The sequence below is a fragment of the Heloderma suspectum genome, chromosome 2 (assembly GCF_057233095.1).
Source record: "Heloderma suspectum isolate Gila_16-S chromosome 2, 16-S_ref, whole genome shotgun sequence".
Lineage (NCBI taxonomy): Eukaryota > Metazoa > Chordata > Lepidosauria > Squamata > Helodermatidae > Heloderma > Heloderma suspectum.
The window spans coordinates 355,852,712-355,871,779 of record NC_139459.1 but is presented as its reverse complement, the minus strand read 5'-3'; positions in this window follow the sequence as shown (position 1 = coordinate 355,871,779).

The following is a 19,068-nucleotide window of genomic DNA, read 5'->3' as shown; positions in this document are numbered from 1 at the left end:
GCCCTTCTTTGGAATTGGAATGTAAACTGACCTTTTCCAGTCTTGTGGCCACTGTTGAGTGTTCCAGATTTGTTGGCATATTGAATGCAGCACTTTAACAGCATCATCTTTTAGGATTTTAAATAGTTCGGCTGGAATACTGTCATCTCCGCTAGCTTTGTTGTTACTAATGCTTCCTAAGGCCCACTTGACTTCACTCTCGAGGATGTCCGGCTCAAGTTCAGTGACCGCACTATCATGGCTATCAGGGACATTCAGATCTTTCCTGTATAGTTCTTCTGTGTATTCTTGCCACCTCTTCTTAATCTCATCTGCTTCTGTGAGGTCCCTGCCTTCTTTGTCCTTTATCATGCCCGTCTTTGCACAAAACGTTCCCTTGAGATCTCCAATTTTCTTGAAGAGATCTCTAGTCTTTCCCATTCTGTTGTTTTCCTCGATTTCTTTGCATTGTTCATTTAAGAAGGCCTTCTTGTCTCTCCTTGCTATTCTCTGGAACTCTGCGTTCAGTTGGGTATATCTTCCCCTTTCTCCCTTGCTTTTCGCTTCCCTTCTTTCGTGAGCTACTTGTAAAGCCTCATCAGACAGCCACTTGGCTTTCTTGCATTTCTTTTTCTTTGGGATGGATTTCGTTGCTGCCTCCTGAACAATGTTACGGACCTCCGTCCATAGTTCCTCAGGCACTCTGTCTATCAGGTCTAATCCCTGAAATCTATTCCTCACCTCCACTGTATATTCATCAGGGATATGATTTAGGTCATACCTGAACGGTTTAGTGGTTTTCCCGACGTTCTTCAATTTAAGACGAAATTTTGCAAGAAGCAGCTCATGATCTGAGCCACAGTCAGCTCCAGGTCTTGTTTTTACTGACTGTATGGAGCTTCTCCATCTTTGGCTGCAAAGAACATAATCAATCTGATTTCGATATTGACCATCTGGTGATGTCCATGTGTAGAGTCGCCTCTTGTGCTGTTGGAAAAGAGTGTTTGCTATGATCAGCATGTTCTCTTGGCAAAACTCTATTAGCTTTTGTCCTGCTTCATTTTGTACACCAAGGCCATGCCTGCCTGTTATCCCGGTGATTTCTTGATTTCCTACTTTAGCATTCCAATCCCCTATAATGAAGAGGACATCTTTTTTTGGTGTTCGTTCTAGAAGGTGTTGTAGGTCTTCATAGAACCGATCAACCTCAGCTTCTTCGGCCTCAGTGGTTGGGGCATAGACTTGAATTACTGTGATGTTGAATGGTTTGCCTTGGATTCGTACTGAGATCATTCTATCATTTTTAAGATTGTACCCCAGTACTGCTTTTCCCACCCTTTTGTTGACTATGAGTGCTACTCCATTTCTTCTAAGGGATTCTTGCCCACAATAGTAGATATGATGGTCACCTGAATTAAATTCGCCCATGCCTGTCCATTTGAGTTCGCTGATTCCCAAGATGTCGATGTTCAATCTTGCCATCTCATGTCTGACCACCTCCAGCTTACCTTGATTCATTGATCTGACATTCCAGGTTCCTAAACAATATTGTTCTTTACAGCATCGGATTTTCTTTTCACCACCAGACACATCCACAGCTGAGTGTCCTTTCGGGTTTGGCCCAGCCGCTTCACTCTTTCTGGCGCTACTTGGAAATACCCTCTGCTCTTCCCCAGTAGCATATTGGACACCTTCCGACCTGAGGGGCTCATCTTCCGGCGTCATATCTTTTAGCCTTGTGATACGTTCCATGGGGTTTTCTTGGCAAGAATACTGGAGTGGGTTGCCATTTCCTTCTCCAGTGGACCACATTTTGTCAGAACTCTCTGCCATGACCTGTCCGTCTTGGGTGGCCCTGCACGGCATAGCTTATGGCTTCACTGAGTTACGCAAGCCCCTTCGCCACAACAAGGCAGTGATCCATGAAGGGGAATATTTGTAGTAGTAATAGTCATACTATTACCACCACCACTACTACTACTATCACATTTGCTCACTGCAAGCACTGAGCATGTACTATCTGGTTGGAGAAGACCCCTTCTGTCCGTCTGCAAGGGAGGGGATCTTTTGGCCAATGGGGTTGTCTCCATTCAAGGCAGTCCTGGCCTGGTCACTGGCTGAGCAAAGCCAGCCAATAGCTATGCTTAAAAAGAGGTGGAAAAGGCAAGAAATGAGTGAGTGAGTGAGTGTATGTGTGCACTCATGCTTGCTTTCTTGCTTGCTCTTTCGCTGTGTACCATGAGGAGCCAGCCCAGTGAAATCCTGGCATGTAAATAGGGTGGGGTGGGGTGGGGTGGGGTGGTGGAATATATAATTCATCCTCCTCCTCCTCATCATTGCTCTCTTAAATCTGCACTCTGCCACAAATTGCTTTCTGTCTGTTGCTCTGGAGAAATAGGTGTGTGTGGGGGTGGTTGTAAGAGAGAGGGAGTAGAGGTTAACTGGAGTTGTGAAGCAATCCTATAAGTCTACTAAGAAGTAATTCTCACTGAATTCAATGGGAGTTACTCCCATGTAAGTCTGCATATGTTTGAATCCTTAAGGAAAGAGGATAGGTGTGTCTCTCTATGTGAATGCCTTGCTACGTGAGTAGGGCATATGAAAAGCAAGAAGTTTTCCAGATTTTGAATGCTTCATGTGAGTTGTAAAAGTTGGTGTCTGACTTCAGGCTCCCTCCCCAGGGTCTGAGTAAGGTAAGTACTCAAGTGGAATGCAGGATGCGTCTCCTCTCTAGTGCACATGCATGCTAATATGCGCGCGCAGTGGTGAGATTCACAGATGGCTATTTTACATAGCTTACAGGAGATGTGTATGAACATGGTGTAAGACAATTATGTTTTCCTAGTTGGAATTATTTTCTTCATTGTATTACATTTATGTCCTAGCATTTTTACAATACTGTGAGAGAGGTGACGCTGAGATATCGCGATTGGCCCAGATCAGCCAGAGATAAACGGGCAGCATTTGCTAGTCCACCTCAGGAAGCAAAATCTCCTGGGCCAGCAAGTCTGTGCGTCCTGTTCGGCTGTTGCATCTGAATGAGGCAGAGAGTCAGTTTATATCTCTTTCTTGAGTGTGTGTGAGTGTGTGTGTCTGTGTGTGTGTGTACGAGAGAGGGCATTGCTGTATGTTTCTGTGTTCTGTAGATGTGTGCTGCAACTTGTCAAAGGAAAAGCTTGTGTTTGTACTTCAGTTTTCAGTTTCTGCCATGGAAGAGATAGAAGTCCTTTGATGCTTCCAGGAAAGCATGGAAGATGATTTCCACAAAAATATGTAGTGAAAAAAAGTTTTGCATTAATATTGTACACTGTTGACCCTCTCTCTCCCTCTGTGTGTGTGTGTGCGTGTGTGTGTATGTGACATGTGAGTTCAGTATTGCTGCAGCGTACAAGGCTCACTGGAGATGGCCACCCGTTTCCTCCACGTCATGCAGAATGCAAGCCTGGGTCCCATCATGGCCTTCAGCTGGCCGAGGCTGTGCAGCCCTGAGAATATCATCATTTGAAGTGGCTGGAAGCATCATGATTTTGTATGATTGTGGGTCAGCCCCCCCCCCCAATATTCACTAATGATTGTCTTTGGAATGTGAGTTGTTTCTGGAAGAAGCAAATGTGAATCCAAAGAGTGCTTTTCTGTGGCTGTGATTTTCCCAGTCCTTATTTCGCATGTACAATCATAATTTGTATGTACGCTTCTTCCTTTCCATGGTATGGGTTGCTGGCTGTTGGGGATACAAAGAATGTTCCACCTCCTGTAAACGGTTGGTTCCACCTCTGCTGGCCTAACACCGCCCCCCCGCCTGCCCCATCATATTAGCCACTGGCCTCCAAGGGATACAGCCAGGAAGGTCTAAGCCAGTTGCCACAGAGCAGCCTGTGCATGAATATTGAACTGAGTCAACACAGTGACCTTAAGAGGCCCCGACATCCCACCTGAGACCACCCCGGCAAGCCCAAGTTGGCAGATTGTTGAGTAGTGGGCTATGTGGTACAGGCACAGAATCCCCGTTTGTTCTGCAACACCTTTTCAAAATGAAAACTCAAAAATAAAAGGATTCCTGACAGAGGCACCCGACAGACCACAGTATGTCTGCTGCCACATCCCTGCCCCCAGCTGGGTTCAAATCCTGACTGTGGTTTTACTATCAAGCGCGCTAAATTAACCTAAAGTCCAGGGCTGTTGTGAGGACAAAAACTGGGTCAGAGTTCCTCGGGGGAAAGTGGAGGGAAAAATGGAGGCAAAGGCAACGCTTGTGAGTGAAAAAGGAATACCTGCCATGAATATATCCTTTGAAGTGCTGACTTCTGTCAACCCACCAACCTCATTCTGTTCAGTCGAGATGAGTATGCAGGCAGCATGAAGATCCAGGCCACATCCTGGATGAAGCTGCAAATGCTGTTGGAGTCTTGAGACAGGATCTTTTCAATCACATCTTGGGGCAATTTCTCCCAGTTCTCCTTTTCTGTACATCTTTTCCAGGCTTTCACAGACAACACATTCCTTACATATGAACAATGAAATACTGTCTCCGAAAAGTGATTGGCAGCAATGAAAAATGGGCCCATGTTGTCATATTGTGTCTTTATGTTTTTCTAGATTAAGAAGGACACGGCAACATGGGTGTGCTGGAGATCAACCATTTTGGACAAAAAGCTCACACTGAGATCCTGCAGAGCTGTTGCAACCAAAAGTTTCCCCACAGTTGATTTTCTGATCTATTCAACTCTATGAGTGATTTATACTTGAGTGATTATGATCTGAGAGTCCACTGGAGAAACAACTACATTGACACGAGTGTCCATAAAATATGAAATTTTGTTGACCTTCCTTTTACTCCTATCCAGCACTGGGATGCTTCCTGCGGAGGCAATGCAAATTCCTTTTTTCATGAGCACAGCTGGAACCTTTCTCCATTGTCATTGTCTGGAGCCAGGAGACTGATCCAAGTCCATCTGAAATGCAGGAGCAGTTGGACAATCCCCAGGTAAGGAGGTTCTGGTTTGGGGACCATCCGGTAAAAACAGGGGAACTCATGTCTATCCCTGGGAACTTGACTGACAAACCTGTCACTGACCTAGGAACAGGGGAAGGAAATGGGCGGCCGGTTTCCAAAAATAAGATGTGTTTTCACGCTTCAGGATAACGAAGTAAGGTGACATTTATTTAGGTAAATACACACAGATATATTTAATTTTCTCATTTCAACTACCTGGAAAACAGGTTGGATACAGAACAAGGTTTCAAGTGGATTCTGCCGAATTTCAGCAAGCTCAAGAACGGCTTGTTCTACCATCTCTTCCCATTCCACAGAAGGTAAACTGATCAGGCTCAGTGAAAACCAACTTGCCAGACCACTGAGGCACCTGCCGCAATACCTTCTCCCATCTTCTGGAAAGGAGGAGTTCAAGGCAGCCAAAGTTAGCATCACTGTCATGTGGCTGGGCTGGCAGCTCTTGCATGTATGTATGTATGTATTTCATTTCATTTCTATACTGCCTAATAGCTGAAGCTCTCTGGGTGGTTCACAAAAATTAAAGCCAAAGAGCACACATTAAAACAATATAAAACATAAAAATGTCAAAACCACTATATAGCAATACAACCAGAATAAAACCAGAGTAAAACCCAGCTGGGCCTATTGCCACATGCCTGTGTGTGGCAACGTACAACTGTGTCTATATATCAGTGGACGGTGTGCCTTGCTGCCCCTGTGCCAGCCCCATGCAGGAAGCGGAGGGTTTGAGGAACACAAAGACCACTCTGCCTGTGTGGCTCTCCAGCACTGCTGCCCCTCCCTTCAAAAAAGAGACCTGGAACTCAGAGCCACCTCTGAAATGCCCCACGGTGCCCTACAGAGGGTTGCCAGATCTCCATTTACAGCCTGTTATTTCCAGGCCTGCCTCATTGTCTCCAAGCTGGAAGCAGGTGTGTGTGGGTGTTTCCTCCAGGCCAGAGCTTGGCGCAAGCTGCAGATTCTTCTCCCTGCCCTTCTTTTCTTTTTTACATGTTCTCTTGGTGGCAGGCACTCCGGCACCCCCCTGCCCCCAGCTTCGGTGCTGCTAACTGCTCCTCCGGGAGGGAGGAGGGAACCAGAAGGAGTGTAAAGTGTAGCCGCAAGGCCTCTTCTCTCTGCTTGGACTGAGATGAGTCCCCAGGGTCCTGAAGCCCTGTCAGCCTTCCTCTCCTCACCCTTCTCCTGGGGCTCTTTCACTGGGTGGAGGGAGAGGCCAATGCTGGGCCGAAAATTTCTCCTACTTTTTTGTCAACTGCTCTCATTAGGGATGTACGAAAGGGACTTACCTTCCGCGGATTATGTTTATGGTTGGGGGGGAGGCGTTCCGTCCCTCCCCCCGGAATCCTCCCTGGGGGGAAGGGGCTCCTATCCTCCCCCCCTCGGAATCCTGGCTGGCCGGCTGTGCTCCGCAGTGATTCTGCGAAGCCGCCGGCTGGCTCCACCAGCAGCCGGACATCTGGCCGCTGGCTAGCAGGGACGCAAATGGCGGCAGCCGTAGCACCGCCGTTGGCGTCCCTGCAGTGAGCCGTGATAGGCTACGTAAATGTTTACGTAGCCTATCACAGCTGACTTAAAACAACAACAACAATGGGCATACACAAATGGCGGCGGCCACGGCCGCCGCCATTTGCGTTCCTTATTTTGGCACGTCTTAGTCTACGTAAACATTTATGTAGACTAAGATGGCGAAAATAAGGGGAACGTAAATAGCGTAGACGTATGCGTTTGCGTACATGCGTTGTTGGTGGTGGTGTTGTTTTTTAAAGTCAGCCATGATAGGCTACATAAACATTTACGTAGCCTATCACTTTTTTTTTTTAAAACTGGAGATGGCGGCAGCAGCAGCTAGGCGGAAGACCTGCCGCCGCCGCCGCAGCCCCGCTGCCGGAGCCGCCTCTGGAGCTGCCGCCGGGAAGATCCGCCAAAGGTAATTCTCGTCCCGGGGGGGGGGGGTGGCAGGCCGTTCCACCACTGATTTCGGGGGGCCGAATGCACTGGCATTCGGCCTCCACGAGATCCGTGGTGGAATTTTCGTACATCCCTAGCTCTCATTCAATTTGATAGAAGAGAAATTGCTTTGGAAAAGAAATTTAATGGTGAAGAAATTCTGGTGAAATTCTCTTGGGTTGGGGTTGGGTTTCTTGGGATTATCTTAGTAAGGAGTGAGCACAAGAGCCCTATTTTTCATTGTACGATCATCTCCCTGGCAGCCGGCAGCCTCTGTAGCTTCCCACACTTCAATTAAAGCCCAGTGGAAGATACCATGAGGGAATTTCTGCCATGGGGCTTTTTCCAGTCAAGACATGCTGGCTGTCTGGGAGGCCAGATGTGATTAGACAAGCTCAAAAATAAATTGCAAAACATCCGGAACGAAGCAGAACAATGGAAGCCTCTTTCACGGGGGGGGGGGGGGAGAAAACTTCTGGGAAATTGAAGCACGGATTTTGGGAGGCAAATGTCCACCTCATCCCTGGAGCAAGACACAACACTGCCGCCCCCCCCCCCCGCAACACACACACATTTGCATTGTGCTGGAGACAAATTGGGGGCCAGCCTGCCTAGACAGTTGATGCTGTTTGAGCACAACCCCCCAAAAAGACGCTTACCAAAAAAGAAAGTAGCTGAGCGAGAAGCCCTCCCAGTGGGGAGCCCTACCAGGGAGACACTGTGGAGAATTTCTCCTTCTGCTGGAGAAATTCGGTGAAATTGTCTCCCAAATTTCAAAGCCCACAAGTAAGGTGGAGAACTTCAAGAGGCCATTTGCGCACAGCTCTAGGAGAGGCAGGAGAGGCACCGGCGAGCTCGTTCTTGTTCTCTGCTCTTTATTGCGAAGAGTCTAATGAAGGCCTGTCTTGCTCCTTTTGTCTTACATTCTAGTTCCCTGGCCCATCCCTGCAAGCAGGTTGGAGAGCAAAGGGTAGGGAGGAGATGCCAGGGGTCCTGAAGAGGTGTTTGCTTTCCCCTCTCAGTTCTCCTAGCAAATAGGACGCACCGTTGCAACTGCTCCTGGAAGTTGTGTTCTGCATATGCTACACAGCAGCCATTTGGGCTTATGCTAAAGATTCTCCCGCTCCCCACTGGCAACCCCGACTCCTCTGCAAACTTGGCCAGGAGGATGAGGCCTGTCTCCTGCTGTGCAGGAGCTCAGCAGGAGCTCAGCTCGAAGCGTTCTCTGAGAACCCATGCTCTAGCTAACTCCATCTTATGCATCTCTACTCAGAAGTAAGTCTCACGGAGTTTATGGGTGTAGGATTGCAGTTTTAGAGTCACAAGACAGTGGTTTTGTAAGGAAGGAGCCTAGGTTTTCATGGGCAGGGGGCAGTATCAGTGCAGAGAGAGATGATACAACTCACTCAATAGATTTAAAGTTATTTTATTTTAAAGATGGGGATATACATTAAACACCAGTATATTTTAGTTAAATATTAATACAAGAAAATACTTTTATAACATTCACAAATGAGTTTCTGTCAGTTATCCAGTGGCTTTGCAATCCTGCAGTAAGGGTTGTTGAATGCTTATTGATTGTTGAATGCAGTGGAACTGTTACTTCAAAGAGAGACATGTTGAATTGCACTGTTATTTCTTGGACATTCATTTCGACAGTGAGCGGAAGAGCCAAATGCAACCTGCTTTGTCAGCTACAATTCTTGGAACATGATTGGGATGGTCCAAAGTCTGTAGTACCAAACTGAAGTTATAATAACAGTAGGAACAATCAGTCTGTGCGATGACACTTCTGTTAGCATCTGTTTATACAGGACAGGAAATCATTACAGGACCATTTCAGACTTCTGGGGCAATGATTCAGGCAGAGTGTGGTGGCTGTTTGGGCTTCTGATTTAGGGTGCCATGGGAGGACAACAAATTGTTATTTATTTATTATTGTACTTTTACTCCCAAGAAGAATTGCTTGTGAATAAAAAGAGATAGAAAAAGAGATCTTTTGAAACTGGGAATAAACTGCAAAAACAACCCACTTATTTTTTCTCTGTACAACCCAAGCAAGGGCTTGTACTGCATGAGGGTGATGAGGAGGAGAAATTATCTAAGCATTCTGTCCAAGTATTCTAAGTAATATACAGATTCATTCTGTATATTATACACATTAGAAAGGCATAAGGTGATGTAGCTCAGCAAAGCTGACAAGTGATGAAATAGAGTACTCCCCAAAAGCATAGCTGAGAACTTGTGGAAACATAATAAATAAGTGTTAGAGAAATTCCTGTTTCGTGAGAAACTTACATCATCAGCAGGGATGTCAGAGAAGTCTGGGAGTGGGCAGAGTCCAGCGGACATGCTCCCAGATGGCACTAGTTGGATGCCAATCCATCGGCCCCCGTGCTTGCCCAACTTGATGTCCACTAAGTCAGAAGGCCTTGGGTATCTCGAGTTACCCATGAGCTCCCATTTTCAGAAAACCACAAGTAGGCTTTTTACATGAATGGGCATTTTGCACAAATTGGCAGCCATAAATAGAAATCATCTAAATATGATAGGCAAAATACAGCAGCTAGAGGTCATTCCCCATCCAGAGCAGGCAACTGACCCAGTTCCTGGACAATGGAGCCACCACCCACTTGTAAAGAATCCAACATCTCATGCAAGTGTCTTCCCTGGCCCTTCTTTCTGGAATCCTTTTTGGGTGGTGATACGCTGGATTGAACTTGCAAACTTCAACATCCAAAACATTTCTCTGAACATAAGCAGAAGCATGTTGGTTGTCATCAGTGCACCATCTAGTCCAGCATCCTGTTCACAAAGGGGCCAACTAGGTCTCTCTGAGAACCCCAGAAGTAGGAATCATAGAAGAGTAGGGTTGGAAGGGGACTCTGAGATCATTGACTCCAACCCCCTGCTCAGTACAGGAGTCCAAGTCAAAGCATCCCTGACAGATGGCTGTCCAGCCTCATCTTGAATGCCTCCAGTTTGGGAGAGCCCACTACCTCCCGAGGTAACTGGTTCCATTGTCGTATTGCTCTAACAGTCAGGAAGTTTCTCCTGATCTTCGGCTGGAACCTGGCTTCCTACAACTTGAGCCCACTATTCTGTGTCCTGCATTCTGGGATGATTGAGAAGACATCTTGGCCTTCCTCTCTGTGATAGGGATGTACAAGTCCCCTACCTGCCAGTCTGGGGGAGGGGTTAACGGAGGGGGAGGCAATCCTCGCCGGCTGTCTCCTCTCTGCAGCAATTCCGCAGAGCCGCCAGCCAGCTCCGAAGCACCAGTGATATGGCCGCCATGCCGCATAGCTGGCCGAAGGGCACTTGACTGACTGCAGACACAAATAGCATCCGGGACAAGGTCAGTCAAGTCCTCTTCAGCCAGCGATACGGCATGGCGGCTGTATCGCTGGCAAACCAGAGCCAGAGGATCCAGCCGAATAGGATTCTGCGGGGAGGCAGAGATAAGTCTTCTGTTCTGCCACAGACTCTAGGGGAGGGGGGGGATTCTTTAGAATCCGGCCACATTGGAATCCATGGTGGAGATCTCCACCATCCCTACCCTGTCAACCTTGACAGAAGGACGTCTCACTGCCCTCCTCCAATCAAGCCGCTGCCTCAGGTAGCTGATGCAAGATGGGAAGGAGAGACAGGAAGGATCCTTTCTCTCCCCGAGATCCCAGCCACCCAGCTCAGAAATGCCATGTGAGTAAGACATTTTGCCTTGAAGGGAATGCTCCTTAATAATTCTTAAAGACAATAAACTGTGTTCTGGTTGCAACTGCTATGTATTTTGTGTTTGTTCCATGCCCTTCTATCATAAAATGTAAATCAGGTAGAAACTGCTTGAGAGTTTGAAGTAAAAGATGAAAAGCTATGCCTGATCTCCGAGTCCTGAATTTCTAAAACCTATGTCTGAATACCAGGAATACAAAAAACATAGGGTCCTAGGTGACACGTTTTACCTGGAATATGCATGGGATGGTTAACTGCTGATCTGTCATCAAGCAACACCCAATTCTGATGGCATGAGGTCACAGGACAAGGACAAATCTGTCACACTAATATACACACTCTAAATCAGCCTTCCCCACAATCGTGCCGTGCCAGATGCTCTGGACAAATCCTAGCATCACCTAACGAACCATTTCTAAGAACAGCACACAACAGAAGTTCACACCCAAGGAAAGAACAGTATCACCGTACTGTACTGAAGGAGTGTACTTCAGTCATACACAGTCTTTTGGTTTCATCATTAAATGCTCTTTCTTATTTAGATCTGGCCTCAGTAGAATAATGTAGCATTTGGGGATGAAGATGCAACCCAGTAATCCCAAACTGGAGGCCAAGATGGAGAAGACCTGCACAGCCACCATGTATTTCCCTTTGGTGCTCAGGTAGGTGGGCACAAAGGACACCCAAACACTGCAAAACACCAACATGCTGAAGGTGATCAACTTGGCTTCATTGAATGCCCCGGGCAGCTTCCTGGCAAGGAAAGCCACCATGAAACAGACAGCAGCCAAAAAGCCCATGTAGCCAAGACTGATATAAAACATGGTAACAGACCCTTCATTACATTGCAGGATGATCTGCCCAGTCTGGGAATGCATATCAGAATCTGGGAATGGGGGAGAGATTCCCAGCCAGAGAATGCATATGCCCACTTGAACACTGCAGCAAGAAATCACAATGGAGTCTGCCACATTTTTCCCCAGCCATTTCCTCATCCTGTTTCCTGGCTTAGTGGCTAGAAATGCCATCACCACCATGATAGTTTTTGCCAACAAAGAAGAGACGGCGACTGAGAAGATGATGCTGAAGGAGGTTTGTCGGAGAAGACAGGTCACCTTCTGGGGCTGACCAATGAATAGGAAGGAGGACAAGAAGGAAAGCAGGAGGGAGATGAGGAGCATGTAGGTGAGGTCACGGTTGTTGGCTTTGACCACTGGAGTTTCTCGATATTTAATGACGATTCCTAAAAGTAGACCAGTGGTCAGGGACAATACAAGTGAAAAGAGAACTAGGATAATCCCCAAGGTTCCTTTGTAGGTGAGGAAGTTGATAAGTTTAGGAACACATTGATCTCGGTCTTCGTTTGGACGCTGATCATCTGGACACTTGTTGCAATGGTCTGCATCTGAAAAAAAGAGAGCAACTGCAGCTTCACTAATCCAGCCTGATCCAAAGGCTCATGCCCTGAAAAAGTCTTTGACCACAATTCCTAGCATTCCTGACCATTGGCCATGCTTGCTGGGGCTTCTGGAAATTGAAGTGCCAAACATCTGGAGATCTACTTTCTGCCCACCCCTGCTCAAAATGATATGTTACTAGGGATGGCAGAGAATTTCTGCCATCCCTAGTAACATATCATTTTGTTACCAACGCATTCGGCTCCCCGAAATTGGTGGGGAAATTCTCTGCCGGCCCCCACCCCCCGGGATGGGACTTACCGTGGCCGAATGTCCGTCTTGGCGGCGGGTCCTGGCGGTGTTTCGGCGGCGTTTCGGCGGGGGCGGGGGCAGCGGCCAGTCTCCCGACCGGCTGCCACCACCACCATTACAAAATAAAAAAGTAAAGTAAAAAACAAACAAACACACACCCGTGATAGGCTACGTAATGATTTACATAGCCTATCTCGGCTAGATTTCCAAAGTCAGCCATGATAGGCTACGTAATTCATCATGTAGCCTATCATGGGTGACTTTGAAAAAAAAAACATGTACGCAAATAGTGGCGCCCATGGGCGCTGCCATTTGCATTCCTTATTTGGACAGGGGTAGTCTATGTAAAGATTTACGTAGACTATGGCAAAAATAAGGGAACGCTATTTGCGTTGCCCTTATTTTCGCCGTAGTCTACGTAAATCATTACGTAGACTAGACATGCCATAATAACGAACGCAAATGGCGGCGCCCATGGGCGCCGCCATTTGCGTACATGCTGCTTTTTTTTTTCAAAGTCACCCGTGATAGGCTATAACGATTTACATAGCCTATCACGGCTGACTTTGGAAATCTAGCCGTGATAGGCTTCGTAAATCATCACGTAGCCTATCACGGTTTTGTGTTTTGTTTTTTGTACTTTACTTTTTTTTCGCGGCCAGGGAGATGGGGCGCTCCTCCCCAGCCTGAATTTCGGCAGCGAGGGATGGGGCGCCTCACCCCTGGCCTGAATTTCGGCTGGGCGGGGTGCCTCCCCCCCTTCCCTGAACTTCGGGGGGAGAACCGAAGCGCCTCCCCCCCACCGTGAAGCAAGCTTCGAGAACAGGTAAAGGACTTTCGTCCATCCCTATATGTTATAGGGTGAAAGTATAGATGCCAGAAGAGGAAGATGATACAAGGATGGGGGGAGACCATAAACTAACCACAGGAATTAGGGATGAGAAGCGCCAGATTTCAGAATTCCATGCCACACTATGGTGGCCTGTAGCTTTCAAGAAGGTTTAGATACATTCATGGACATTTGGTCTATCAGTATCTTGCAATCATGATGGCTATATGGTTCTTCCCCATCCCTTTTTCTTTGCATGTCCTGTGTTTTTCAATTGCAAGCCTGTGATTCATTCACTGTAAGCTTCTCAGGCAGCTGTGTCTGTGTGTGTCTGTGTGTGTGCATGTGTGCGTGCATGCTGATGAGCAGTATAAAATTCTTTCAATAAATAATAAATAAAAGTATACATCGTACAGGTACACAGGCAGTCTGCCTCCGCATACCAGCTGCTGATAGTAACGACAGGAGATGATTGTAGCTTTCATGTCTCTCAGGAGTGCCCCTGTTGCCTACTGAATCCTCCAAGAGCCGGAATCAACACTCAATCAAAAGGGCTGCTTTCCAAGGCTTTAATTCCATTCATCGCAATGAAGCATACAGATGCTAATTGCCTGAGACTCAGAGGAACTACAAAGGAACAGCCAGCTAGGGGTTTCTAAGTGTTAGGACATCAGTTAATCTCTGTTTGGGAAAAACGGGGCAACACTCTGAACTTAAGGTGTGGGAGGGGAAGATCTCCCCTCTCCCATGGGGCCTCGGGGCGCAAGTTTGAGCCAATCGGGCTGAGTGCCTAAGCTCGGCTCCTGAAATCTCTTGCTTGTGCCTGTGCCTGCACCTCGCATCCAAAAGCTTAAGTTGTCCCTCTCTTTCCATGCCTGGGTCACTGTCGCTCCCAGGAATGTGTGTGGGGGGGGCTCCCCCTCCAGCTGCACCTCTGAAGTCTGAGAGAGTTCCTCTCCCATGAATTTTATCTCCTTCTCAGAATCAGAGCTGCCTTCGGACTCTATGGTCTCAGATACTGACAATGTCCTTCTTATGAGGTTCAGGGAACAGGAGGCTAGACTAGATGGTCCATTGGTGTCAACCAGCAGGGCTCTCCTCGTGTTCAGTGGCCAGGAAAATATTTTGCATAGAGAAGATGTCAAGTTCCTTCCATTGCATCACCACCACAAAAGGATCACAGAAAGAAGGGCCAGGGAATACCCTTGCCTGAGATGTTGGATTCTTTCCCAGTCCAAGTCACCCTGAGGGTGAGTGGCTCCAGTGTCCAGCAACTGGGTCAACTGCCTCTTCTGGAAGGGGTTACTCTCCCCATAAAGGAGCAGGTGTGTAGTCAGAAGGTGCACAATGAACCAGCACTGTCTCTGGAGGTACAGTTGTCTTCAGTGGCTAGGTGTGCTTAAAAGCAGCCCTGGCAGTTAAGCCAATTATGGTCACTCCTGGACAGAGATAGCTTGACCACACTGTTCTATACTTTGGTAACTACAAAACTGGATCCCTGCAATGTGCTTTCTGTTCACTTTAAGGCTTGTTTGGAAGCAGCAGCTGCAAAAACAAACTCTGCCAGGGCTGAACTGGAAAAATCTGTCACCATTTCACTCCTCAAATGGAATTCCCATACAACCCTATCCTGAGCTCTTATGACACCACTCAGTTGCTGTGCTTATCAGGATATACTGTGGGGAACTAACTGTCCATAACAGTGTCTGTAAATGTTGGCAACTCCCTTGATGTGTAAAGCAGGCAGTAGATGGCAGACTGACAGTGTCACAATTAGGGATGGGTGGATTCCCTACCTGCTACTATAGGAGGGCCTCCGCCGGGGCATGGGAGGCAATCTGTCCCTCCTCCCGGAATCCTCCTTGGCGGGCTCCGCTCTGCAGCGATCCGCCAGCGATATGGCCGCCTGCCATTGCCATGCTGTATTGCTAGGTTAAGGGCTGACTCCAGATGCAAATAGCGTCCACTGCGCCATTTGCAGCCGTAAAGCTCTTGGATTAACCTAAATGCATCTGTAAATAACTTTAGTGAATTGGTATTATCAGTTTATGAACTTGAGCACGCTCCGGGAGAGAACGCAGGACAGGAAGGCCTGGCGTGCTATGGTCCATGGGGTCACGAAGAGTCGGACACGACTGAACGACTAAACAACAACAACAATTATCAGTTTCCCCCATCGCGGGAAAAACCACAGATGCAAATAGCATAGTGGATGCCATTTGCACCCGTAAAGCCATTTTTGGCTGCATTTAGCTTAATCTAAGAGCTTTACGGCCACAAATGGTGTAGTGGACACTATTTGCATCCGGTAGGCATTTACGTAGAGTCTCCCTGGGGAGGATCGTGATCTTGAGGATTCCTGAGGGAGACAGAGGTGCCATTTGAAACTGGCCTCATTGGTGTCCGTGGCGGATTTCTCCTAGGGACATACGAATCCCTTACCTTGTTCCTTTCCGGGGATCCACGGTGGTGGGGGGAGGCAATCCGTCCCTCCCCCCAGAATCCTCCCCAACCAGCTTTGCTCTGCGGCAAGACCATGGAGCCACTGGTCAAGGCTGGCTGCAGCCCGAATTCCAGCCGCTACAGGGCTGCTTTGGCCACCATTTGCGTCCTTGCATTAGGCTGTGATAGGCTACATAAGTATTTACGTAGCCTATCATGGCCAAAGGCAGGGATGCAAATGGCGGCTGCTACAAAACTCGCCATTTGTGGCCGCAGCAGCCCAGCAGCGGCCAGAAGACGAGCTGGAGCTCCCGCCGTGCTGCATTCGTCTCCACATTCGCCGCCGCATCTGCCGCAACATAGGTCCATCCCGGGGGGATTTTGGGGGGTGGCGGTGGGGGGGAGGCCATTCCACCACTGACTCCACTGGGCTGGATTCCAAAGAATCTGGCTTCACTGCAGTCCATGGCGGATTTTGCCAACATCCCTAATTTCTCCACCTAGTCACAATAGCACGCTAGAGGACCACGGATAGCTGCTTTCCCCCCTGTCCTCCATTACTTCAGGTTATTTCTTTCAAGTCCCTTTGTGAAATTAGTTAGTGAACATTAATATTTAACTATACACAAAACCAGAAAGGAACTGGTGCCTCAAACAACTCATCCTAACAGGTATCAGGGTGTCTGTGTCCCACTGAGAGAGATCAGCTCTTTGCTCTGGATTCTCTTACCTTTCTGAGTGGAGATGGTGCCTTCTGAACATGGGGCACAAGCATAGCAGCAGATGGGCTCTCCTTCCTGAATCACCTTGGCAAATCCAGGCCGACAACGTTCAGCACATCTAGAAAAAGGCACGGTCTATCCATGAAAAGAAGAAACATCCAGGAAAATGAGTAAGTCTGGGAGTGATATTTAAATTGGTGGAAATTAGTCATACAGTTGGAAACAGCATAACAGGGAAATTTAATTCCTTAGTTAAACATTAAGATGAGACTTAAGGAGGTTGAATAGGTGATTATATTCAGAAATCTGAAATTGGGGCATTATCCCATCCTTCCACCTGAGGAGGGAAAAAAAGAGAGGAGAGAGATCCTGGGGAGGAATTTGTTTCAGTGGTAAAGCCCATAGTTGCCATACAGAAGGTCTCATATTCAAGACCTCACATCTCCAGTCAAATGTATCAGGTAGCAGGTGATGTGAAAAATCTCTTCCTAAAGTCTGAAAACATCACTGCCATTCAGAACAAACAATAATAGGATGGATCGACCAATAGTATGGCAGCTTGTTATGGTGCGGTAGATAATAGGGATGTACGAAAGTCACTCAACATTCCGCAGATTATGTTGATGGTGGGGGGGAGGCGTTCCTTCCTTCCCCCCGGAATCCTCGATGGGGGGGGAGGCGATCCGTTCCTCCCCTGCAGAATCCTCCACGGTCGGCTGTGCTCCGTGGCAGCTCCGCGGAGCAGTCTGCCAGGCCCAGGCCAGAGCCGTCTGCAGCCGGATTTCTGGCCGTGGAGGGTTCTGGGCAAAAAACACACACACAAAAACCATGTATGCAAATGGCGGCGGCTACGGCCGCCAACATTTGCGTTCCTTATTTTTGGCCGCCTGAATCTACGTAAATATTTACGTAAACTATGACGGCGAAAATAAAGGGGAACGCCAATAGCGTAGCAGGAGCTATTTGCGTCCCTTTTTGATTTGCCATTTTAGCCTATGTAAATATTTACGTAGGCTAAAACAGCGAATCAAAAAGGGACGCAAATAGCGCCCACTATGCTATTTGCATTCCCCTTTATTTTCGCCATCATAGTCTACGTAAATATTTACGTAGACTAAGAAGGCCAAAAATAAGGAATGCAAATGGCGGCGGCCGTAGCCACCGCCATTTGTGTACGTGGGTTTTTTGTTTTTTTTTAACCCAGCCATGATAGGCTACGTAAATCTTTATGTAGCCTATCACATCATGTGTGTGTGTGTGTTTTTTAACAAGACAAGACTGTAAATGGCGGCGGCGGCAGCTGTTCAGAAGACCAGCCGCCGCAGCCACCGCCGCTGGAGCCGCCGCTGGAGCCACTGCCACCTGGAAGATCTGCCCCAGGTAAGTCTCATCCCAGGGGGGATCCACGGGGGGTGGGGGGGTGACAGGCTGTTCCGCCACAGAGTTCGGGGGGCCGAATGCACTGTCATTCAGCCTCACCAAGATCCATGGCAGAATTCTCTGACATCTCTAGTAGAAACCTGAATGCTGAGAAGGAGCCAGAGCCAGTTTGGTTTCAGTCAGTTGAGGCTGGTGCCTCCCACAAACATCGGGCGAGATGTGGGGAGCAGAGGCCACACAGTAGAGCATTTTTTTGCAACCCAGCAACAAATGGTGACTGCATCCATATCCCACTGCTTTTAATGACAATAAAGAGCCTTGTTGGTGGCACCTTAAAGACTGATACATTCATGCTGGCCTAAACGTTCTGGGCACTGTTCACTTTGTCACATGCAATAGACCCCCTTTCATACCAATTCAGAAGTAACTGAGAATTTGCACAGTATAAAAATCCACTTACACATTTCTACTGTCAAGTAAGGAGGACTGGAGTACTCGGGATTAACTATGAAAAAGCATATCTGAAAAGCTGAGTGTTTGGGCGGTTTGGTTGTATAATAATGAAAGATATTAGGGTGGATTTAACAAATAAAATTGCAAAGGACACTAAAGACAGGAGTTTAAAAAAGCCCAAATATCAAGGATCCAAAACAGAGTTTATGGAGACATTTTAAGACCTTTGAGACCTAATTAAGATATATAATTTCTATATGGCCCAATCGGTGAAGCCCTCTGGGTGGTTCAGAAAAATTGAAACCACAAAACGCAGCATAAAACAATATAAAGTATGATAGATGAAAACCACAATATAATAGTACAACCAGAATACAACCTAGCAGCAATGCAGGGATTTAAAATACAGATTTAAAACACAAAAGCTAAAAGACTAGGAAGTTAAACTGTAAAATACAGGGAGAATATAAAGGTCCCCACCAGGCACGAGAAAGAGTAAAACGTAGGTGCCAGGCCAACCTCTCCAGGGAGCTCACTCCACAGCCAGGGGGCCACAGCAGAAATGTCCCTCTTCCGGGTAGCCGCCTGCCTCACTTCCTTTGGCAAGGGCTCATGGAGAAGGACCGCTGAGGATGGTCTTAGGGTCAGGGCAGGCACAGATGGGAGGAAGCGATCCTTCAGATAACCTGGCCGCAAGCTGTTAAGGACTTTGAATGTTAATAGCAGCACCTGGAAATAATCAGGCCCGGAAATGGACTGGGAGCCAGTGCAGTTGGAAAAGGACTGGCCTAATGTGATCCCTTTGTCCAGTCCCTGTTAACAATCTTGCTGTCCTATTTTGGTTTCTGAACCATTTTGGTT